Source organism: Mustela nigripes, chromosome 16 (assembly GCF_022355385.1).
Source record: "Mustela nigripes isolate SB6536 chromosome 16, MUSNIG.SB6536, whole genome shotgun sequence".
NCBI lineage: Eukaryota > Metazoa > Chordata > Mammalia > Carnivora > Mustelidae > Mustela > Mustela nigripes.
In genome coordinates, this window is record NC_081572.1 from 54103760 (window position 1) to 54126734 (window position 22975).

A 22975-nucleotide genomic window follows, 5' to 3' on the forward strand; every position below is an offset into this window, starting at 1 on the left:
CCAAGGAAGTCAGAGCTTGGCAGGGGTGGGAAGTACTGAGAAGAGTGTTGAGGAGAGACAGAGAAAGTTCCAGATTTTAGCAGAGCATCTTCCCTGTATTTTGAGCTGAGTGCTGCTTAGTGCATACCTTTGAGAAAACTAACTGAGGCAGTGGGGAGAAACACATGAAAGGATTAGAGAGAACAATCTCTCTAGAGGTCACAAAAGACAAAATAACTTCTCTTTCACCCACCAGAAGGAGGGGGGGGGAGCCTAAAGATGGGTCTCATACCCTGTTGGTTGCTTCCTCCTTGAAAACAAACAAACCCTCCTGCAAAACAAACAAACAAACAACCCCCCCCAAAAAAACCCAAAAAACAAAAAAACAACAAAAAAAAACCCTAATCAAAGTTACACTCAAAATAATAAATAACAAAGATATGAACAGAAATCAAATATAAAAGAGAAAACACAACAGAGAATACAAATGAGATCAAAGGCTGGTTATGTGCGAAGATCAATCAATCTGATAACCTCCAGCCTGACTCCTGGGGCATGGGGGAGGGTGAGTGAGAAAACCACATCAGCAATAACAGGAATGAGAGATGCAACATCACTACAGAGTCTACAGATCTCAAAACCATTATTTCTTATGAACATTATGTCAATAAATGTGAAACTCAGAAGAAATGGACAAATTCCTTAAAAGAGGTAAAACCAACATTTGCTCAAGAAGAAACAGATAACCTGACCAAATGACTCTATATTTTTAAAAACTGAATTTATAGTTCAAAATCTTCTCATAAAGGAAACTTCGGGTACAGGCAACTTCACTAGTGAATTCTACCAAACAGCCGGAAGAAAGAATACCCATTTGAACAATCTCTTGCAGAAAACTGAAGAGAGGAAATGTTTCTCAAGCCATTCTATTAGGTCAGCATTACTCTGATTCTAAGTCCTGAAAAAGATGTTACAAGAAAACTATGTAGATACAAAATTTCTAAAGAAAATCTTAGCAAATTTAATCCAACAATATATATAAAAAGGCTAGTAAATCATGATCAAGTACAATTATTCCAGGAATGTACTTTTGGCTTAATTTTCAAAGCAATCAATTACCAGACTAAAAAAATCAAAAAACAAAATGACGACTTTAAAAGACTGACAGGAAACATTTGACAAAATGTAGCATCCATTCCTGATAAAAACTCTCAGTAAAATAAGAAGGCAACTTTCTTAACCTGATAAAAGATATCTATGAAAAACCTACAAGCCCCCCCAAACACAAAGTATGTACTATGTAGAGATGCAAGTAATTAATCCTATTTACATAAAATGCAAAGTAATCTATAGTAACAGAGAAGATTTCAGTAGTTGCAATGAAGGAAGGTTCTGAGTGAGGGATTATAAAGAACCATACAAAACTTTGGGGGATAAGTATGCTCATTATTTTGAACATGGCGATAATTTCCTAGGCCCATATATGTGTCAAAACTTATGACTGTACACTTCACACATGTTCAGCTTACTGCATATTAATTATACCTCCTCAAAGCCATTTTAAGAATCCTTCAAGGGTTTTCCATTGTTTTTAGAATAAAATCCAAAATGGTTCTAATGGACCATTTATGGTACATTTATCAGACTGCCTGGGACACAGTAACAGCTCAACTAATAAGTTCCCTTTCCCCTCCCCAATTACAGCTGTGGGGAAGGAAACTGCATGGGGAAAAGAATGTTCCCATGAAAGGGCATGGAATTTTTGAAGAATCATGACAAAATGGAAAATTTTAGGAGCAAAGTAGGGAGAAATGGAAGTCAAACCTGGAAATGCACTTTGGCACCAGGTCGTAGAGGAACTGACGGCTTTGCTTCTGAATCTACCTGCAAATAACAGGCAGCTGTAAAGTTGCTGGGGTGGGCTGGGAGAGAATTAGGGTGGGGAGATTCACAATTAACAAGAGTACTCTAGTAACTACACGGATAGAGAAGTAAAAATTGGTAAAGACTGGGGAAGATAGGAAACAGAGAAGACTTAGATTTTTTTTTAATTATTTAGATTCCAGAAATGACAAAGAAGAGAGGCATAAATTCTTCCAAGCACCCAAGACCCTCATTTACAGCTATGTGTCCTGTCTATGTGTCCTATGTGTTCATCATCTACCTCTTAGGAGACCCCCAAATAACCCTCAGCATCAAAGCTGAGACTGTGAACAGAACGGAGCTCTTCATCATCCGTTGAAGACAAAAATCAAAATAACAGATGAGGAAAACAGTGAAATGGTCATGAACTTTTGGTATCATTTTTCATACCCAGAGGTTACAGATGAGGACCATAGAGAACTTCAATTCTTTGATTAAGGAGAAAGAGAAAGGGGTGAAATGTTTAAAATCCCCAAGGCTACCAACGAAACAAGAGAATTGGCAGCCAAGATCCAAGTAGTCAAGCCTAGTAAAGAACAAGTGGATAAACTGGTTAATAAGAGACTTAGCACCAGAACATAAAAACTGTGGGGTTGAAGGTTATGACTCAGGCTTTCCTAGCAACTCCATTAAACAGGGACATTCCATAACAACGGATTCAAATCCAACAAGGAGCTAACTGATAAACTTGGAGGTGGCTCACTCATCCAGAGCAGAGAAAGAGAATGAAAGAGAAGCCCTCGTGACAAATGAATAAAAATACGACTTTGCTGGAATGTACTCCCAAGAGAACTACAAGGGAGAGTTCCTTGGGATTCGTAAAGTTTTGTAAGACTTGCCAATCAGAGACTGGCTCCTTCCTTCAAGGTGGCACTGGTATTTCTGACCAGGAGACCTGCGAACTTAGCGATGCAAGAGAATCATCACAGGTGAAGCTTGATAAAAACACTGATAGCCTGGAGACTCTGATTTAAGAGGTCTGGACTAGATCCTGACGTATAAATTCTAAATAAGTCTCTCAGGTCACACTGATGTGCTGCCAGGCTTGACGATCCGTCACCTAGATCAAGGCCTTGTCCAAACAGAGAGTCTTCGCAAAGGCATGGTGACTAAATGTTACAGAGGAGAGCCTGACTTCTCTTTGCAATGTATTTGTCAGAAAAGACAGAATACCTACTAACCCACTGTATGTAATTTTGAATCTACATAGTGGCACACATTTAAGGAAGATCATTAAAAAAAAAAAAAAACTGTATTTAGGTATCAGTTAAGAACCCCTTTCCCCTTTCTTCCACCCCTTAAAATGGGCTATATGAGATGGGAAAGTTTGGACTTAGGAGCAATAGGGGGTGCAAAGGCAAGTTCAAGGAAGAGCATTCCCAAGCTCTGTGCCAAAGAGAAGGAAAGGGATTTGGGGGGAGGAAAGGGCCCCCTACCACTGGGTTGAGTCCCACTGTCCACCCCCAAGGCAGGGCAAGGCGGGGCCTCCCTCCAGACCCAGGCCCTGTGAAGGGCTGAAGCAGGCCACTCTGAGCATCAAGTTGTGTCTCCCACAGTTGGAAAGAACAACATGGGGAAGGTAAAGCGGCCTGAGGTCCGAGAAGCTCCTGTGGAAGGGAATCAGATGTAGGTCCTAAATGGGAATGTGTCCTCGAGCCATTTCAAGTCCTGTCCAGGGGGACTGCTTTAAAGCGCAGTGGAATCAACAGAGAAAATCCTGTGGAGAGTCAACAATCAGAAATCTTGGGGGCTAAGTGTGGAGAACCAGCCGCAAGAGACGCTCAGGACTTGAAGTCCGGGTGCCGAGCAGCCGCAGAGTCTCTGGAGGGATCAGAAAAAGCACCCTCTGGGGGAAGAGCCAGGTTTCATCCCCGTCAGGTACAACAAGAACAAAGCCATCTTGGGACAGCCTCAGTCAGATCAGATGTCAGTGGTCCTTTCTCTTCCCTGCTTCCTATGGACTTAAGCTGACACTAGTAAGATGATGGTCGAGGCAAACCAGAAATAAAGAAAAAGCTGACTACACTTCTCTCCTCGACAGTAGTTAGCTAGTCCTAGTAGGAGAATGAAAAGATTCAACGTCAAGTCAACTCCTGAGTCTTGGTTACTGCATGGGCATCTGCATAACTGAACTCAGACTCGCATGGAGCTTAAGCGCCCAACCTTGGGTCCTGCAGGTTCTTCCAAAGGCAAGGGCAACTTTAAAGGGAGATAAGAGAAGATGCTCTTTGACTTCATTGCACAGATGATCATGTTCAATGGACACTTAAAAGTTTATTCTAACCCTCGTCCTCCCTAAACCCTTCTTCCCTCCTCCTTTTAAGAAAGACGGTGCCAGGGTGGCTCAGTCAGTGAAGTGCCCGACTCTTAATCTGGGCTCAGGTCATGATCTGAGGGTCGTGAGATCGAGTCCTGGGCTGGACTCCAGGCTGAGCATGGAGACTCTCTCTTCCTCTAAAAAAAAGGGGGGGTGGGGAACAAAGCTATTTTTAGTTTACCATCTACCTGTTGCACAGTTAGAAATCCCTTAGCCTGTAGGTATGATTCTGATTCCAGAGCTTCTATAAGCAGATGAGAGCAGAACAATGCAAAAAGACAAAGGAGAAGGAGTGAAAAGACCAGACAGATTTCCAAAGACAAAGGAGGCGGTCACTTTCCAAAAAAAGAATATGTTTTAAGGGTGCCTGGGATTTGTTTTAATCAGTTAGGGTGAGACACAGACATGGAAATGACTCTCACAAAGGAAGCAGTTCTTACAGTCACATATCCCCAGGAACAGAAGGCACGGCACACAGAGCCACACTCAGCTGGGAGGCCAAGGGAAGGAGGGAAATCCTGAGTAAGAGCTTATATCGTGGTTTCTGTGGGAAAGAACGTGTGAAGCAGGGGGTTGCTGGCTGAGCGTGGCTAGTCTGGATCATTTCAGCCGGCTCTGGGACACAAGGGAGGGCCCTCTTTGTCGAGTACCTGGTCTCGACCTGACGGGTGATTAGCACAAGGGAATAGTGGCCGTGAACAGAGCCCCCCCACCCCCATATAAAGGGTGGCTGGGGGAGGGGGTCTGCATTAGAAAGGTACACTTGAGGGCAAGTTTTTTGCTGTCTCTAGGAACAGGCTAGTCCCGAAAGGGGATTCTCTCCAGGATCAGCAAAGCCCCAAAACGTCGAAGCGTCAAGAGAAAAGGACATAGTTCATCCAACTGAAAACAACATAACACAGGGTTAAATGCTACAAAGAGGACAAGGATGCGGAATCCTACCACACAGGTCTTGGATTTGCCAGCTGAGTGGCCACTGTGAGCACTTTTAGGAAGCAGTGCGGGCACAGAGGTCAGGGCCAAAGAAATGAAGCTTTTGGTTAAGAAACAGTATCAGATGGTTAGGGTACTCTGTGTGTACACAGAACACTCAAAAAGAAAGTAAGAAAAGTGGTGAGATGGTAGGATAAGATAGATATAACACTAAAAGAAAGCAAGAAAAGCAGTAAGATAGTAGGATAAGAGAAAAGTTATTTCATTTTGTTAGACTTGTTTTCGTTTTAGCAGACAAGAGATATAAATTCACTTGGAGGCAGCAGAGAAGAAACCAGGGAGAGGAAGAGAGAGCTGTGAGAGGTTGGCCTGGACACGTGGGGGACTTGAACCAGCTCTGATTTCAAGCGGTGGGCTAGTGGACACCAGGGCTCATGGCGAGAAGATGCACGTCTCCAAACTCAGACTACAGTCTCTTATGTGAGTGGAGACTGGAACTGCCCGCCCGTCCACAGGGGCCTGTCCTTCTTGCCAGGGTTTGGTTTCCTATAGCACTGGGCACAGAAGCCTCAACAGATGAGACAGAAGAGTTTGACTTAGGGAGGATACATCAGTGTCTTTATCCATTTTTTTCTTTTGGTGCCGAGAATATGTTTATAGAGGTCAAGCTCATAGTGATCATGTCCAGCCAAAAAAAAAAAAAAAAAAATCAATTTGTCTACAGCAATAAAACCATACTGGTTCACTGAAGGGAACCCCCTTCCAGAACACCAACTCCAGCAGATGGGCCTCTCAGATGACAGAGTCTTATCTTTGACCTCAAAGCCAACTTCTGATTGATAAATACACCCTCCCTCCCCACCAGAGTATTTCTACTCCATTAGACCCCAACGCAAAAATATAAAATCACTTCTCGAGGGACACATTAAGTCCTCAACTGTAATCAAGAAACACATCTTGTTTGTTCAATCAACCATCCTTCATTTCATCAGAACACCACACCAAGCCTGAGGGGAAAGACAGTAAGGAATTTCCTTTTGAATGTGTTCCCACAGTTTCTTCTAGGCACTTCACTTAAATCTCTGTGAGTGTGGCTGCTAATACCATGATCTCTATTTTACAGAGGAGAAACCTGTAATTTGAAGAGTTTAGCTGACTGGCAAGAAGGCCTGGGGCTGGAGTATGGTAGCTGGGATCCGTATGAACTGAGGGAACTGGATCAGGGCAGGGGTCAGGCCAGACGCAGCCTTCCTCAGCTGTCTCACCCTGAGAAGAGTCACCATGGGGAGACATGGAGAATGGGGCTTGTGAGCTTAATTTCTAACACTGAGTGTTCTGCCACGACAGGCTTCGGCATGATTGTGGAGACAGTGGACGTGAAGTGGAGGAGGAGGAAGGAGCCACAAAGACCCCAGGCAGTCGGGCACAACTAGTAGTAGCATGGCCTAGTTTCCAACTGGCCTCCAGTCTGTCTGGTACATGTGTGATGAGGCTGCAGAGAGAGAGGGACTGTCACACTCTGAGCTTACTGTTCCAGCTGCCTAGGAGAAGAAAATAATGGACACAGACACACACAGACACACATACACACGTGCATACATGCATGCACACACGTTTGCATACACACATGCACACCCACAAGCAAAGACAAAGGCACACACATGCACACACAAACACGTGTATACACATGCTCTCACCTGCAAACTAGACCTTTTAACACATGGCCCACTGGTCGAAATGGCCGCATATACCTGCAACCTGACAGCGCTAGATTAAATTGTCATCTTCTGGGAGGAGCTCGAACGAGTATGGAAGGAGCATCTCCCTCCTCCACTCACTAAAAGCAGGACACTAGGCCAGGTCCTCTGACTCAGATACTGGGCCTGTTCAACACGGAAGACCAAAAGCAGCATCATGCAGGGCCTCCGTTGTCAAGAAATTAGCGAACAGGAGAGGAAGCGATCCCAGAAAGGCGAGCCCAACAAATGGGGTCCAAGTCAGCAACAACAACCTGTGATTTAGAGAAAGGGGAGCTCGCTTTGGCCATGGCGAGTCAAGAAGGCCCTCTGGAAGGTGTGGGGAGGGGTGACACGGGTGTCTTCCTCAAACCAACAGACACACTTCTCATTCACCCAGTCGGGACCCCACCTTCCCCAAGAAAGGCAGTGGCCACCACGCTGGTTTCCCACTCTGCATCGGGGCTCACTGGAGCTCTAGGAGACATCACTCCCTTCTCAGGGAGCTGGAGTATTAACAGCAGGACAATTTTAAGTTGGAAGGAACTTTCTTCCCAGAGAAAACTAACCATGACAGAGTTTGGCACAAAGCTGAGCTGAAGCTCTACACTTCCAGGGCCCTAATCATCTGCAGACGTTGTAGGAACCAGTCCTGTGCATTGGATGGATCTCAGGAAATAAATAGGGAGAGACGCTTTCTCCTCCCCAGGGCCCCTTTGCCCTGTTCAAATTTGCCCTGACTAATCGTCTTAGTAGGTGCTGGGTCAGAGTCAGCTAGGGGTCTGACTAAGGTCACTTAACTTGCTTTGTTTACACTGCTAATTTTATCATTACTTGGAAGGCTAATGGTATTATTTATACTTTAACTATGATAAACGTCTAGTTAAAGCAGGGTTGGGGCAAGTTAAAGACTGATACAACAAATCCAGAGCTTTTTTACACAGGAAATATTAATATTTTTTAGCTCCCCAGTCTTTCCAGACTCTTGTACTTGACAAGGATAAGCGGTCCTTCTAGCCTGCTGCTTCTCCCGTTCCCGTCTCAGGACAGACAACCAGCATCAGGACACCTGGGGAGGGCAGGAGGACAGGGCCCAGGAGGCTGCCCATGAATGCCCGTGTCAGGCTGATGGTGCCTTCTGAAGTGTGAGAACTTCTGATGCACTGGCTCCGGGGATGACACAGGGAGCTGCTGGAGAAATGGAGGTTCGGGGCCATGGCTGGAAACCCAGTTGCCAGCTACATGAGAGCCATCTGTTCCTGGTTAAGGCTTCAGGGGGTTGTGGGGGGGGGGGGCGGGGACTTTTAATAATCTGTGCAACAGAACAGTGCTTGTCAGGATTTAACGTGCAAATGAGTCACCTGGGATCCTGCGAAAATACAGATTCGGTTTCAAAATGTCTAGGGTGGGGCCTGAGAGTTGCCTTTTCACAAAGTCCTAGGCGATGCTCGGCTACTGCTCCACGGGCCACCCTTTGAGAAGCAAGTCAGAGAGGGCACTGGAAGGTCAGCAGATGATTCACCATGATTCAGTGATGGCTTGGTGAGTCTCCCCAGCTGGACACTCGAAGTGTGCCTTTCCACAGCTCCCCTACTCACATCGGCTTCTCCATGTTTTCTTTAAAAAAAAAAAAAAAAGAAAAAGAAAAAGATTTTATTTGTTTGGGAGAGGGGGGGGGGGGAGCGGCAGGCGGAAGAAGAAGCAGGCTCCCTCCTGGGCTCAATCCCAAACTCTGGGATCATGACCTGAACCAAAGATAGACACCCAACTGATGGAGCGACCCTGGCGCCCCTTTTCGATGCCTTCTGCCAGAGTGCTCACATTATCCTCCCTTTGTAGACCAGTTTCCTCCTGGCCAATGTGAATCCTAGAACTGGAGCTCCACCTTCCAGATCTGTCTCAAACTGGTCCTGCCACGGAATGAACCAGCTCCCACCTTGAGTGAGGGTTTTCCCTTTTTTTAAAAGATTTTATTTATTTATTTGACAGAAAGAGAGGTCACAAGTAGGCAGAGAGGCAGGCAGGGCGGGGGGGAAGCAGACTCCCCGCTGAGCAGAGAGCCCGATGTGGGCCTCGATCCCAGGACCCTGAGATCATGACCTGAGCTGAAGGCAGGACTTAACCCACTGAGCCACCCAGGTGCCCTCCCCCTTTTTAACAAATCCTGACAATTAAGAAGTTTGCTCCTTTTGACCACCTTCATCTAACCCTGCCCCCCCCACGCCCCCCTTCAGTAACCACAAATCAGATCGCTCTACACATTTACTTTTTCTTTTATATTCCACATACAAGTGAGATCACAGAGCATTTGTCTTTCTCAATCTGTCTTATTTCCCTTATTATATCAGTGTTATGCCCTCAAGGTCCATCCATATTGCCTTAAGTGACAAAACTTCCTCATTTTTAACGGCTGAATAATATTCCACTGTATATAGATCACGACTTCCTTCTCCCTTCATCGACCATTAGGTTGTTTGCATGTCTTAACTATGGCATTGAGCCAAATCACTGTGGTTTTGATTTGCACCTGCCTAATGCCTAATAATGTTAAGTTGGGCAAGATTTGATAACCACCCCCCCTACCACCTCGCTAAGATGAAAGATAAGGAAGCCAGCTGTAAAGTGGCAGAGCCAGAAGTCCTACCCCTGCCTATTCATTTCATAATTATGACAAGAATAATTTCAAGGGAACGCAAGCTGAGCAGGTGGCCAAGTGAACTGTGCAGACCATGGATGCTAAAGATGTTGTGGGTGGTAAGAAGGGTCATCAGAGGCTAGTGAGAGAGAGCTGAGGAGGGGCTAACAGAGGTGCTGAGGTTTGGCATCAGTGTGGGCGCCTGCAGTCTAAGCCTGACAGGAAATGGAGGCTGCAAATACTCCAGACCCCATCCCCACCTCCCACCCCACCTGCCATGAAGCTATACCAAAGCACAGCTCTCTGCTGGGGAACAGAGCTGCTGAGTTTACCCTGGCCAGGTGCCTAGGGTAGGACCATTTTATGGAACCTTAAGCCCATATTATATGATCCTGGTTTTGGAGAGAGAAGAGACACTCTCGGTGAGTTTTCTCCTCTGTTGGCAGCCCTCACTGATGAAGGAGGTGGAAATGAAGCAGAGCTTTGAGGTGGGGGCCTTGGGGTGAGGGTGTGGAGGTTTGCTGAGATTTGAAGGCCTCAGCCTGCAGCGTTGCTCCCCCTTCTCTTGGGACCACCTGGTTCAGTACACCCCTGATCCCTCTGGCCAGGCTGCCCTCCTTCACGTTAGGTTCCTAATCTCCCTCCAAGTCTCTCTGCCCAGGATCTGGACGGGAGTCTGACCATCTTAAATTCGTGGGGAGAAAGTCACCGTCCCACAGAGTTCTACTCTGGGCTGTGTCTGCAGCAGGTAAGAGTGTGGGATGGGGTGGAGGTTTGGAGTATCTTCCAGCCTCTAATACAGCAGCACTCCAGCGTCCCCTAGGATGCAGGTGTCCAAGCCTGCCACTAAACCCTGCCACTAAACCCTGCCACTAAACCACTGCCATTTACCTCCTCCCCATCTCGTTCCCATCAGTCCTCTGACCATTCCCTCTGCCCCTGGAACTTACCCTTTATCATCACACAGCCCTTGGTGGAGCCTGGTTTACCTGGATCTGGTTTTCAAGTCAGTCACAACAAAAACTGTAAGCCTCTCACGAACAGAAAGGATCTTAGACTTCCCTGTACCTTTGGCTCCCAGGCCCACTTCCTGAACACAGACAGTGCTAAGTCAATGTCTTTTGATGGTAAGAAAGCAAGCCCTGTCAGAGGTCCCAGAAAACAACCCACGGTGCTCTACTCACCAACGCGGGTGTCAGGTGACCTCAGAAAAGATAATGGGGAGAAATGGTCTCTGCAAGACGAGAGGGAGACGGATCAAGATCATAATATTAGGAGACATATAAGTGGCGCATTTGTGTGTGAAATCCATTCTAGCCTGTTCTGAAGAATCTGCCCGCACTCCCAGGGACTGGCATGGTACCACTCTGGCCTGAGGGGAGTTGTAGTTAAAACCCCACGATCTCTGCTGTACTGCCTCACTTGGGAACCCCATTACCACCCCCGATTCTGCAGTAGAAGAGTGTTTCCCCATTCCTGCCTGAAGATGAAGCGGGAGCTCTAGGGGATTCCAAGGAAGCAGCTATACTCCAGCAATCGCTTATGTCATGGGTCTTTCTTGAAAACACAGATCCCTGGGAATTGACATTCACCCTGGGCTTGCACAGAGATATGTTATGTCTAATTGCATGTCCTCCTCTCGCTGCCCCAAATGCCAGACCAGTGGTGGAGATGGTTGTTTGCTCTGGCCTCTTGGGAGGTCCCTCATGCCTCCTTGGTGACCTAATCATGAGAACCCTTGTGTATTTCATTTATATGAGTCACCATTTGGGCAAAAGAAGAGATCTCTTCAGAATATAGAAGCAAACCCACTAATAATACAAATTAAACACAGAAAATGTATTTGTTCATTAGTGTTTTCTTCAGCAGAAAACTAATTAAGTGTAAGCTATAGAACTGTGTGGCAGTAGATACTCTTGCTCTGTTCAAAGTCATGGAAAATAGTCTGGCTGGGACTTTCCTAAAAATTACTCAAAATACAAAAGTAAATTCCATAGCGAAATTATAAATTCAGTGTCGGACTGCCCATATACGTCCTATTTTCCACAATCAAATTATGTCAACCCTACCATCATCCTAAATCTGTGTCTCTTTAGTCATCTTTTTGACTCTCAGCAGACTGATGCATCCCATACCATTCTCGTTGTGGGGTGGTTTTTGTTTTGCTTTGTTTTGTTTTTTCTTTGGTTACTCATGTAAATGGGACCTTTTCCCTGTGACATTTTCCAAATGTGATTGTTATATTAGCACAGTGTTAAGCTTTTATAATTGACCACATTCCTGTAGTTTCTTTTCAAGTCAAAAAAGGGTTTTTTTTTTTTGTTTTTTTTTTTTAGTTTTATCTATAGGATACCTTACATTCTGGTAGTCAGGTATCCATTTTTATTTATTAGTTAAAACACTGAGGTTGGAGAGACTGTGTTTTTCCAATTTACAATTAGGAAGCGATAGAATGTGGAACAGTTTTTACATTACAGGGGTTATCTGTCCCTTGAAAGTTAGAAGGAATTTGCCTACAAGTGTCTGGAATTGACACATTTATTCCCAGTAATATCTTGACTTTTTTCAACTGCTCTCTTGATGAAATATTTGTGATTTTCTACTTTAGTAAACTTTTCTAATTTATATATTTCTGAAGTTTGCAAACTTATGAGCCTTAGGTTTTCTAAATGTTTTCAAAGTATTTTCACTATTGGATAACTAGGATTGTATTGTATCTAGGATTTGAGTGATCTCTATTTATTAGACAAGCTGAACTTTTACTATTATTTGTAAATCTCAATTCATGAATTTCTGTTTTTATGTTATCTATACACAATTTTTACTGCTCCCTTGTTCCTATATTCCCTGCTCCATTTTTTAAATTTTCTTATTTTTCTTTTTCCACTTTCTTCAGTCAACATTTTTTTCCTCATTTCACTTTGACTAGGAATGAAGGTATTTATGACCATGAATTTTTTTTTGAACAATGCTCTGTTAGCCACTTACCATAAGTTTTAATTTGTACTGTTCATTGTCATTGCTTTCTAAATGTAATCTAATTGAAGAATTAATGTTTCCTTTCTTCCAAGAACTACTGAGGACAGTGCATTAAGATCTCCAGATGACTGGGATTATTTTATTATTACATTTGGCTATTTATTTCTAGTTTTATAGATTCATAATAAGAATGCATAACTCATACAATTTCTGTTTAACAGACAGCATGTTATCATATTATAGCACAGTGTAGCATATTAAAACCACTTTATTAGTAGTATTTAAATTCTTTCTATATCCTTTCCCCCCCTTGTTGCTCCTGTTTGACTTAACAATGAGTAGCAGAGATATGCTAATGCCTCAAAAGTAGTTGTTTGTGGCAACTGTTCCTGCAACTTAAACAGTTTTTGATTTATCTGTTTTAATGATGTTTGGGAGGCCCACATAGCCATAATTTTATATTTGCCTGGTAGGCTATAAGCTTCAGTAAAAAAAAATCTGTCTGATCTATTTTTTGCCTTGAATTCTACTCTTGTATTAACATCACTTTTACATGGCTCTCTGCATAATTTATTTTATCACAGCCTTTATGGTTAGAGTTGGTTTTTTTTTAAGATTTTATTTATATATTTGACAGAGATTACAAGTAGACAGAGAGGAAGGCAGAGAGAGGAAGGAAAGCAAGTTCCCTGTTGAGCAGAGAGCCCGATGCGGGGCTCCATTCCAGGACACTAGGATCATGACCTGAGCCGAAGGCAGAGGCTTTAACCCACCAAGGCACCCCTAGAGTTTTATTTTAAACAAAATATTCTATTCCAACAATTTTAAAAGTCAATTAGTGTTAAAAGGCTTATTTTTTATTTTTATTTTTTTTACTTAAGCTTTCTTACTTCTTCACATCCCAGGAAGCAACTCCTTCAAAGGGTTCCATCCGTAACGTCACTGTTATTTAATCTTAAATTTCTAAATACTAGAAATTCTTCTATCAAGTTCAGACATTAACTACTGGTTCTCTATTATCTAGCTCATTTATATCCTATTTTCCCTTTCTTTCATTCTCCCAATACAATTATATTTCGATTTTTTGTAAAATCCGCACCTAGAGTCTTCATTACTATAACTATATAAATACCTTTCACCACTAAACAGTTCTTGTAGAACTATTCGTTCTTCCCAAAGTTAATAATTGCTTTCATTTTTTTAAATTTGTTTCTGCCAAGCACTCAAGGTATCTGCCAGTCTATGAACATGGTAAACAAAATTCACAGCTTGAGTTTTCTGAAACAACAAGTGATCTGAATTTGAATGGTAAATGCAAGGGAGCACTAGCTTGTTCTTGCCCCTGCCAAGAGAGAAAGAGAGAGGTGATTTCCCTTGTAGTCCCTGGGCATGGAGCTAGTCACAGGTTCACTTCTGTCACCCTCCCTGTAAGGATGTGACTCTACAGTGAAAGGATTCCTATTAGTTTTTCTACCTCAGTAAGTCCTAGGTCTGAATTCCATCCTGCCCTACCCCTTCCTTTCTACCCCACAGATACAGATGTACCCTACCATCCTCCTTGCTGTTAAAGTCACATGTCCTTTGCTCTGCTTTCCACCTTCATATAGTGCAGCTATAAATGCATCATACATGCCACATAGCTTTACCCAAATTCTACTAAATTTGTAGCTTTGTTTCCTTTCTTAATCTTATTTTTTGAAGACTTCTTAAGAGGAAAAGAATGCAAAAATGTCTTTAGGTTACAATCTTAAAATAGGAATTCCCAGTCTCATTATATAAAAAAAAAAAAAAATGAGTATTTAAAAAAATTATAAAAAGTCATAAATATTCATTCAAGATAAAAATAACAAAAAATTAAATGCATGCTTCAGAATATCACATACTGTTTAAAAGCACACAAAACTAAATATATATACATATATACATGTTTATATATGTGTTTATATATACTTATATAGACATATACACATATTATATACATATAGTGTGTGTGGTGTGTGTAAGTGTAGGATTCTGAACTGGATATGCACCAAATTCCTGGTAATATTTGCCTCTGGGGAAGAAGGAAGAATGAGAATAGCTATTTTAGTAATTCAGGCCATGACAAGGACCACTAATTAGTATCAGCAGGAATAAAGATGATGTGAATATAAGGACTATTTCAAAGAACTAACTTTCAGGACGGGATGGTACTTCACACAAGAAATGAAGAAAGCAGCATTTCCTAGCTTAGACATGAGAAAGACAATCATGATACCTTTTGCAGATACTAAAAACTTGGGAATGGGACCTGATTTTAGGAAAATAATCAAGAACTTAGATACAGGGTTGCCTGGATGGCTCAGTCAGTTAAGTGGCTGCTTTTGGCTCAGGTCATGATGTCAGGGTCCTAGGACTGAGCCCCACATCAGGCTCCCTGCTCAGCGGAGAGCCTGCTTCTCCCTCTCCCTCTGCCTGCTGCTCTGCCCACTTGTGCTCTATCAGTCAAATAAATAAATAAAATCCTAAAAAAAAAAAAAACAAGAAGAACTTAGATACAATTACATCTGAACTACACCAGTAAACAAATTTTTAAAAAATTATAGTTTCATATGTAAAACATAGTGATTTAACATTTATATACATTATGAAATGGTCGCCGTAAGTCTAATTACCATGTCACCATACAAAATTATTACAATATTATTGACTATATTCCCTATGCTGTATTTTACATCCCTGTGACTTACTTCTTTTATAATTGGAAGTTCCTACCTCTTAATCCCCTTCCCCTATTTCATCCAGTCCCCATACCACTCTGCTCTGGCAACCTCAAGTTTGTTCTCTGTATTTACGAATCTGTTTCTGTTTTGGTTTGTTTGTTCATTTGTTTTGTTTTTTTTAGATTCCACATATAAGTGAAATCATATGGTATTTGTCATTCTCTGTCTGACTTACTTCACTTAGCAAAACACCCCTTAAGTCCATACATGTTGTCACAAACAAGATTTCCTTGTTTTTCAATGGCTTGACTTTTTAGTGTGTATGTATGTATACATGTATATATATATATAAGGTATATGTATACATACATATACCACATCTTTTTGACCCATCTATGGGTCAATAGGCATCTGGATTGCTTCCTTATCTTGACTATTGTAGATAATGCTGCAATAAACACAGAGGTGTAGGTATCTTTTAAAATTAGTGTTTTTGGTTTTTTTCAAATAAATATCTAGAAATGAAACTGCTGGACTGTATGGCAGTTGTATTTTAACCTTTGAGGAACCTCAAGTTGTTATGAAGAGATAAAGAGCTTCCCAAATAAAACTTGGAGCTCATCACCACTAAGTTGGCCATATAAGAAATGTGAAGGGACTGCTTTCAGTAGAAACTGCCATAAGTATAACTAAGAAAATTGTGAAAATTATAAAACACATAACATTGGCAGTAAATTCTTGCACACTGAAGTTAGCAATATTTTGGGGGAGGAATTTGCCTCTTCTGACAAGAGCAAAAAAAAAAAAGAAAAATAAACAAATTATACTACATTAAACTTAAAAGCTTTTGCACAGTGAATATGGTTTCAAAACTTCTGTTAATGATAACGTTGTGGGACAAAGTAATCTTGGTTGTAGTTTGTTTTTTTTTTCCATTCGGTACTCTGTGTATATTAAGCTATATTACTTACATATATTACTCTCTTCCAGCCTGCAAAGTTTCTACTGAAAATCAGCTGGTAGTCTTACAGGAGCCTGTTTGTAGGTAACTGGCTGCTCTTCTCTTGCTGCTTTTAAGAGTCTTTAATTTTTGACATTTTAATTATAACATATCTTGGTACAGATCTCTTTGGGTTCATTTTGTTTGGGGTCTATGATTCCTGGATCTGGATGCCTGTTTCCTTCCCTGGTTAGGAAAGTTTTCAGCTATTATTCCTTAAATAGGTATTCTGCCCCTTTCTTTGTCTTTTTCTTCTGGGATCTCTAGAATGCAAATGTTAGTATGGCTAATGTTGTCCCAGAGGCCCCTTAAAACCATCCTCATTTTTTTTTTTTTTTTTTTTTTTTACATTCTTCTTTCTCTTTGCTATTCAGCTTGGGTGATTTCCACTATGCTATCCTCTAATCCACTGTTAATTCTCACTAGTGTTATTTTTCATTTCAGTTATTGTATTCTTCAATTCTGATTCATACTTTTTAAATTTTCCATCTCTTTGTTGCAGTTCTCACTGTACACATCCATTTTTCTCCTGAGTTCAATGAGGCTCTCTGTGACCATTACTTTGAACTCCTTATCAGACAGACTGCTTATCTCTATTTCATTTAGTTCTTTTCCTGAGGTTTTGTCTTATTCTTGCAATTGGAACATATCCTTCTGACTCTCCATTTTGCCTGACTCTCTGTGTTTCTTTTTATGTATTACATAGATCAGCTACATCTCCCAGTCATGAAGGATTGGCCTTTTGCAGAAAATATCCTATCATACCTAGAAGGATAACACCCCCCTCCACACACACACAATCACTAGAACCAGGGGTTTCAGGGTTGTCCCATGTGTGGGCTGTGTGTGCTCTCCTGTTGTGGCTGGGCTGCAACTGCTGCAGGTGCACTGGTGGGCAGTACTGTCCCCCAGCCCAGCTGGCTCTGTCGCCTAGACATGACTGCTGCAGACAAACAGTAGGTGGTGCTGGCCTCTGGTGTAACTGGCTGTGAGGCCTTGCCACGGCTGCTGCAGGCACACTGGTGAACAGGGCTGGCCCCATCTGGGGCACGAGCCACCTTGTGGGGGACTGCCAGTCCGGGCCAAGGCTGCCCACCAGGCGTAGTGGGATAGGAGTTTTTTTGGTAAGGTGCCTGCTAGGGCAGGTGAATTGGACAGCGCATGTCTACATGCTCTGGGTAGGGAGAATAGTGCTAATAGATGGTAACACCAGGGTTGAGTGAACGGTGCTAGTAAATGGAGAGTGTCAGAAAAGGCACTCATCAGTGTCAGGCCAAGTAGGTAGATATCGAGCAAAAAAAAAGGTACCCAACAGTGTATCCATTCCCTGAGAAAGTTCCTATAGATCCCTGCCCCTATGACACATGACCTAAAATTAGTCATTTAATGTCCTTCATATATGGCCCAGACACTTTTCAAACTGCTGCTTCTTTCTTTCTTTCTTTCTTTCTTTTAATTATCTTTTATTTGAGAGAGAGCAGATAGGGAAAAACAGCATAAGTGGAGAAGAGGGGGAGAGGTTGCCCCACTGAGCAGGGAGCCCAATGTGAGGATCCTGGAAATATGACCTAAGCCAACCCAGACACCCCAAGTCTCAGTTTCTTAGAGTCCTCCAACTCTCCCAGAGTTAATCCTTGGTAGTTTTTAAAGCCACACATTACTGGGGGCTTGTCTTCCTGGTAGAGGTCCCCAAGGCAGGGGTGCCCAGTGTGGGACATGAACCCTTTGCTCCTCCAGGAGGGCCTCTGTGTTTGTGGTATCCTTCCTGTGTGTGGGTTACCATGCAAAGGGGATGAGTCCTGGCTAGACTCTTGCTTCTGCCTTTCCTACTCCTCTTGGTGTCACTTTTACTTTATATATTTGGTCAGGGAAGGCTTGTTCTGCTAGTCTTCAGGTCATTTTCAGGGAGAGTTGTGCCATATGTAGGTGTAGTTTTGGTGTGTCCATGGGAGGTGAGATCAAGGTCTGCCTACTCTGCCATCTTGTTCCCAGCCCACTGTATCTTTACTGAGCACCAACGTGCAGTCAGGGTCTAGCACACTGCCAAGCACACAGCGATTTTCCAGGAACTATTAACGGAATGGTAGGGGTATAAGGCACTATGCGGGTGGCTAGGCATACAGATGTGAACCAGGCAAGCTTGAGCTATACTCATGGAGCTTTGGAGCCTAGAGGACAAAAATAGATAAGGGTACATACAGATGTGCTGGATCTCAGGATTCCTACAGAGTCCAGTAAAAGGGGTAGGTGGCCTAATGTGGAGAGGCTCAAGGAAGGCTTCAGTATGGAAGAAGCCCTTCAACAGTAGTTAAGGGAAACACAAGCTGTCCCACCTGGTCAGCAGCTCTATGGAAAAGACTGAAGCCTTGAGCTAAGTAGCAGGTGGGACAAATGGCCACCAGATAAAGGGAACACCTGTATAAACAACCCTGCAACAAAAGACAGCGGGCAGGTTCCTGGACCTGCAAAGTGACAGGTAGGGCTTCCATGGGGAAGAGAGGACAGGGACAGAACGAGCTCCTCTGGAACCTTGACTCAGCTCTTCCTGGTGCACACCAGACTGGGGTTGGGTACAGGGTCCCTGCCAGAGCGCGGCATTTGAATGTCTGTCTGCATGATGATTTATAGAATAAAACTCAGCCCTCCTGAGGTCAGAGTCCCTGTGAATAACAACATGTTTCGTCCCACTGTGCGAACACTACACTGGACGTGTTCTAAAGCTGTCAGCGCCTTGTCAAAACGATGGGAGAGGAAAAGAGCAAAGGAGGAGAAACAGCTGGAGTCAGTTACACTTAAGATACATATAGTTTGGAAATAAATTATCTGTCAAAGCGTGTTTTGTTTCTTGCTTATTCCAACATGTTTGAAAATGTTTGAATTGTTTGGTTGAGGCCAGAATTCTCTAAGGATCAGGCTTTCGCTTTACTGCATGTGTCTGCTAATACTTAACGGCCCTTTTCTGCCTGGCCTCCTGTGATCTGCATCGAATAAAGTAAGTGGTTGACCTAAGCTATGCTTGGGTGAAGCCCTAGATCACCAAAATAAACTGCAGCGAAACTGTCACATGTCCAATAGCAAGTACTGGTGGCTTTACCTTCAGAGATAATGCAGAACCCTACAATTTCACCTCACTTTCCTGCTACTACTGGGGTCCAGAACACCATGAACTCTCGCTCAGATAATTACAGTGCCTTCCTAAATTGTCTACCTGCTTCTGCCCTTGGGTCCTCTATGGTGTAAGTTCAGTACAGCAACCAGAGATCTATTTAAAAGGTCCATCAGATCCTATACCTTCTCTGCTTATAACCCTCCTTTGGGTTCTTCAGAGAAACAGAACCAACAGGGTGTGTACATACAGAGAGACTTATTTTAAGGGAATGGGTCATATGATCGTAGAGGGTGACAAGATCAAAATCGGCAGGGTGGGCCACCACGTTAGAGACTCAGGGTGAGCCAGTGTTTGTCGCAAGTCCAAAAGCTGTCTGCTGGCACAACAGTCTTTCATTCTATTCAAGCCTTCAACTGATTGGCTAAGACCTATCCACATTATGAAAGGCATTCCACTTTACTCAATGTCCAATACTTCAAATGTAAACCTCATCCAAGAACACCCTCATGAAAACATCCAGAATAATGGCTGACAACCTGTCTGGGCTCTGTGGCCCAACCAAGTTGACAGACACCACTATCACGTCTCATAACAATGGCCTACAGGCTTCTTGTGGCTGGTTCTCAGCTCTAGCTACACATCAAAGTCACCTGGAGGGCTTTAAAACTTACTGACCACTAGGTCGCAACCTCAGAAAGTCTGGAGAATGGTCTAAACATTGGGATTTTTAAAAGCTCTGCAGGTAGTTTCAATGTGCAGAAAAGTTTGAGAACAACTGTCCTACATAACTGGTGCCTTTCAATATTACGACTCCCCACTCTTCCCCTCACTGGTTTACCTGCAGCCACACTGGCCTCTCCTTTGAGCAATATAAGTACACATGCACACATACGTGTGCACATGCACACACCCTCTTCAGAGCTCTTCTCAAATGTCATCTTAAACGTTAAGACCTTTGCTTTTCTGACGACCCCATACAACACAGAAGCCCCACTTCCTATCCTAGCTTGTTTTTCTTCATTACACTATCATGTTTATGTTTACTTACATATTGTTCCTATGTCTGTCTCTTCTGCTAGAATAGAAGTTCCAGGAGGATAGAGATTATGATTTTTCTACTCATCGCTGGATCCCAATGGTTTAGAATGATGCTTGGTGTCTAGAAAGGGCTCAATAAATATTTGTTGAGTGAACAAATGAGTAATGGATGATATGGAGATGTTTTTCCCTAACAATTTAATTTTCATATATTCTAGAACATCTTGCTATTATGCATTTGAGCCCATTTTTGCTATCCCCAGCTGAAAGTTTCTCACATATAGGTAGGTCCAAGAGTACAGGTATTTTGGACAAGTAAATGATCTGATTCCAGTCAAGAAGTAAGATGCCATGACTTCACAAGGAGTGGAATGGTAGTTACCAGCCACAGGATGAAGGAGAAAATGGGGAAATGTTGTCCAAAAGATATAAAGCTATACTGGTGCAAGAAGAGTATGTTCTAGAGATCTTATGCACAGCATGATAACTACAGTTAACAATACCCAATACCGTACTGCATACCTGAAATCTGCTAAGAAGGTAAATCTTAAGTGTTCTCACCAGAAGTAAATGGTAACTCTGTGGGGTGATGGTTATGTTAATTCGCTTCATTTTGGGGATCATTTCACAGTATGTATCAAAACATCATGTTGGGGCACCTGGGTGGCTCAGTCAGTTAAAAGCATCTGCCTTTGGCTCAGGTCATGATCCCAGGGTCCTGGGATCAAGTCCCACATAGGTCTCTGCGCAGCAGAGAGCGTGTGTCTCCCTCTGCCTCTGCTACTCTCCCTGCTTGTGCTCTCTCGCTCTCTCTCCACCAAATAAATAAAATAAAATAATCATGTTGTACACCTTAAATGAATACAGTTCCTACTTGTCAATTTCACCTTAGTAAAGCTGAGGCGGGGGGAAAAATACACCATGCCTTCAAACTGGAATCCTCAGTTAACTTCACTTTAACAGAGGAAGGAGCTGGATCACAGAGAAGGGGCTTCTTTCTGTTCTAGAATGTTCTTTGTTAGTCCCAAAGGCATACATTTCCATTATGTAAAATCACTGTGGAGACCGAAATTAACCAGCAATCCTATTTTCATTTTACTCCCCAGTTGGTTTCCACCCCCTACTGCATGGGTGTGGCTGCTGCGCTGGCTCGGAATCCAGCTTGCGACCATAGCTGAGATTCTCCCAAAGGCAGGACCCTCCAGTTCTGCAACTTAACCTCCCTGGAGAAGGTTCTCGTTGGGCATTTGTTACATTTATAAATTACACTATTTAATTGCTTCAAATGCTTTCGGAAAAGGAGAGGCAAGTTTTTGAAGGAACCAATCTAAGGCCACCTCCAGCTGGGGCCAGAACTAGAGCTTTGACAGAAGGCTCTTGACTCTGTCAGTTTCTCTCCCTGCCTCTTCACAACCCAGAGGAAATTCCTAGACTCAAGGAATACCAGAGCCTCCCCCTCCCACCACCTCCCTTTTCAGTTTATCCTGGGAGCATGTTCTTAATAAAAGACTTGCACAGAGTCCTCGACTCAGGGAGCCAAAGTTAAGACATCTAGCACCAAATACAAAACAGTTGGTCAGACTATTTTTCCTCTACGAATGAATACACAAATGATTTGTTTTCCTTAAAATGCAATCTCAGTGTCACCTGGTATTAAATTATTGTAGTGGAATAACTGGCACAGGTGATAATATACACATAATTGAGGAAGAAGATACTTTTTTCACAGGCTACCCATGATTACATGCACCTTTCTGAGATTCTTGAACTTCAGCTTCCCTTTCTATCTCTGTTCTTTGGTGCACTGGTCAGGTGCTGCATGATCTACTGATTATCTATCTGCGTGAAAGAATTGTCCCTTCTGAACTCATAAGACATAATACCTTCTGGAAAGTCAATTCATATGAAGCTGTAGAACGATGTGCATCAGAGACCCTGCCTTCAAGCTCTTGCTCTATACCCCCCGCTTCTCTGATCTTCTTTGGTTCTAAGACTTAAGGGAACCATACCGTACCTGTTTCCTACTCTCAGATCTTAATGTCTTCAGGGGCACTACGGCTCTCAAGTCAGATAAACCTGCAGAGGATCCAGAGTCGATCTCTGTGTCACTACTGTATATGATGTGAAGATATTAATACATGGAGAGGATGTCTGAAATTCCAGAGATTCAATGTGATAGAACAGTAAGGAGGGGGGAAAAATTAGTTCTGGATTGGAACCTTGAAGGAGATGACATGGATAAATATAAAAATAAGAGGGAGACTGGAGCGCCTGGGTGGCTCAGTGGGTTAAAGCCTCTGCCTTCGGCTTGGATCATGATCCTGGGATCAAGCCCCACATCGGGCTCTCTGCTTGGCGGGGAGCCTGCTTCCTCCTCTCTCTCTCTGGCTGCCTCTTCGCCTACTTGTAATCTCTGTCAAATAAATAAATAAAAATATTTTTAAAAAAAATAATAAGAGGGAGATAATACCTAAAACCAACAACCAGGAAAAAAAAAAAAAAAACCAACAACCAGATAAGCAAGTTTAGGATGCATTAAGAATAACAGGGAAGGGGGGTGGAGTCAAGATGGCGGAGAAGTAGCAAGCTGAGACTGCTTCAGCTAGCCGGAGATCAGCTAGATA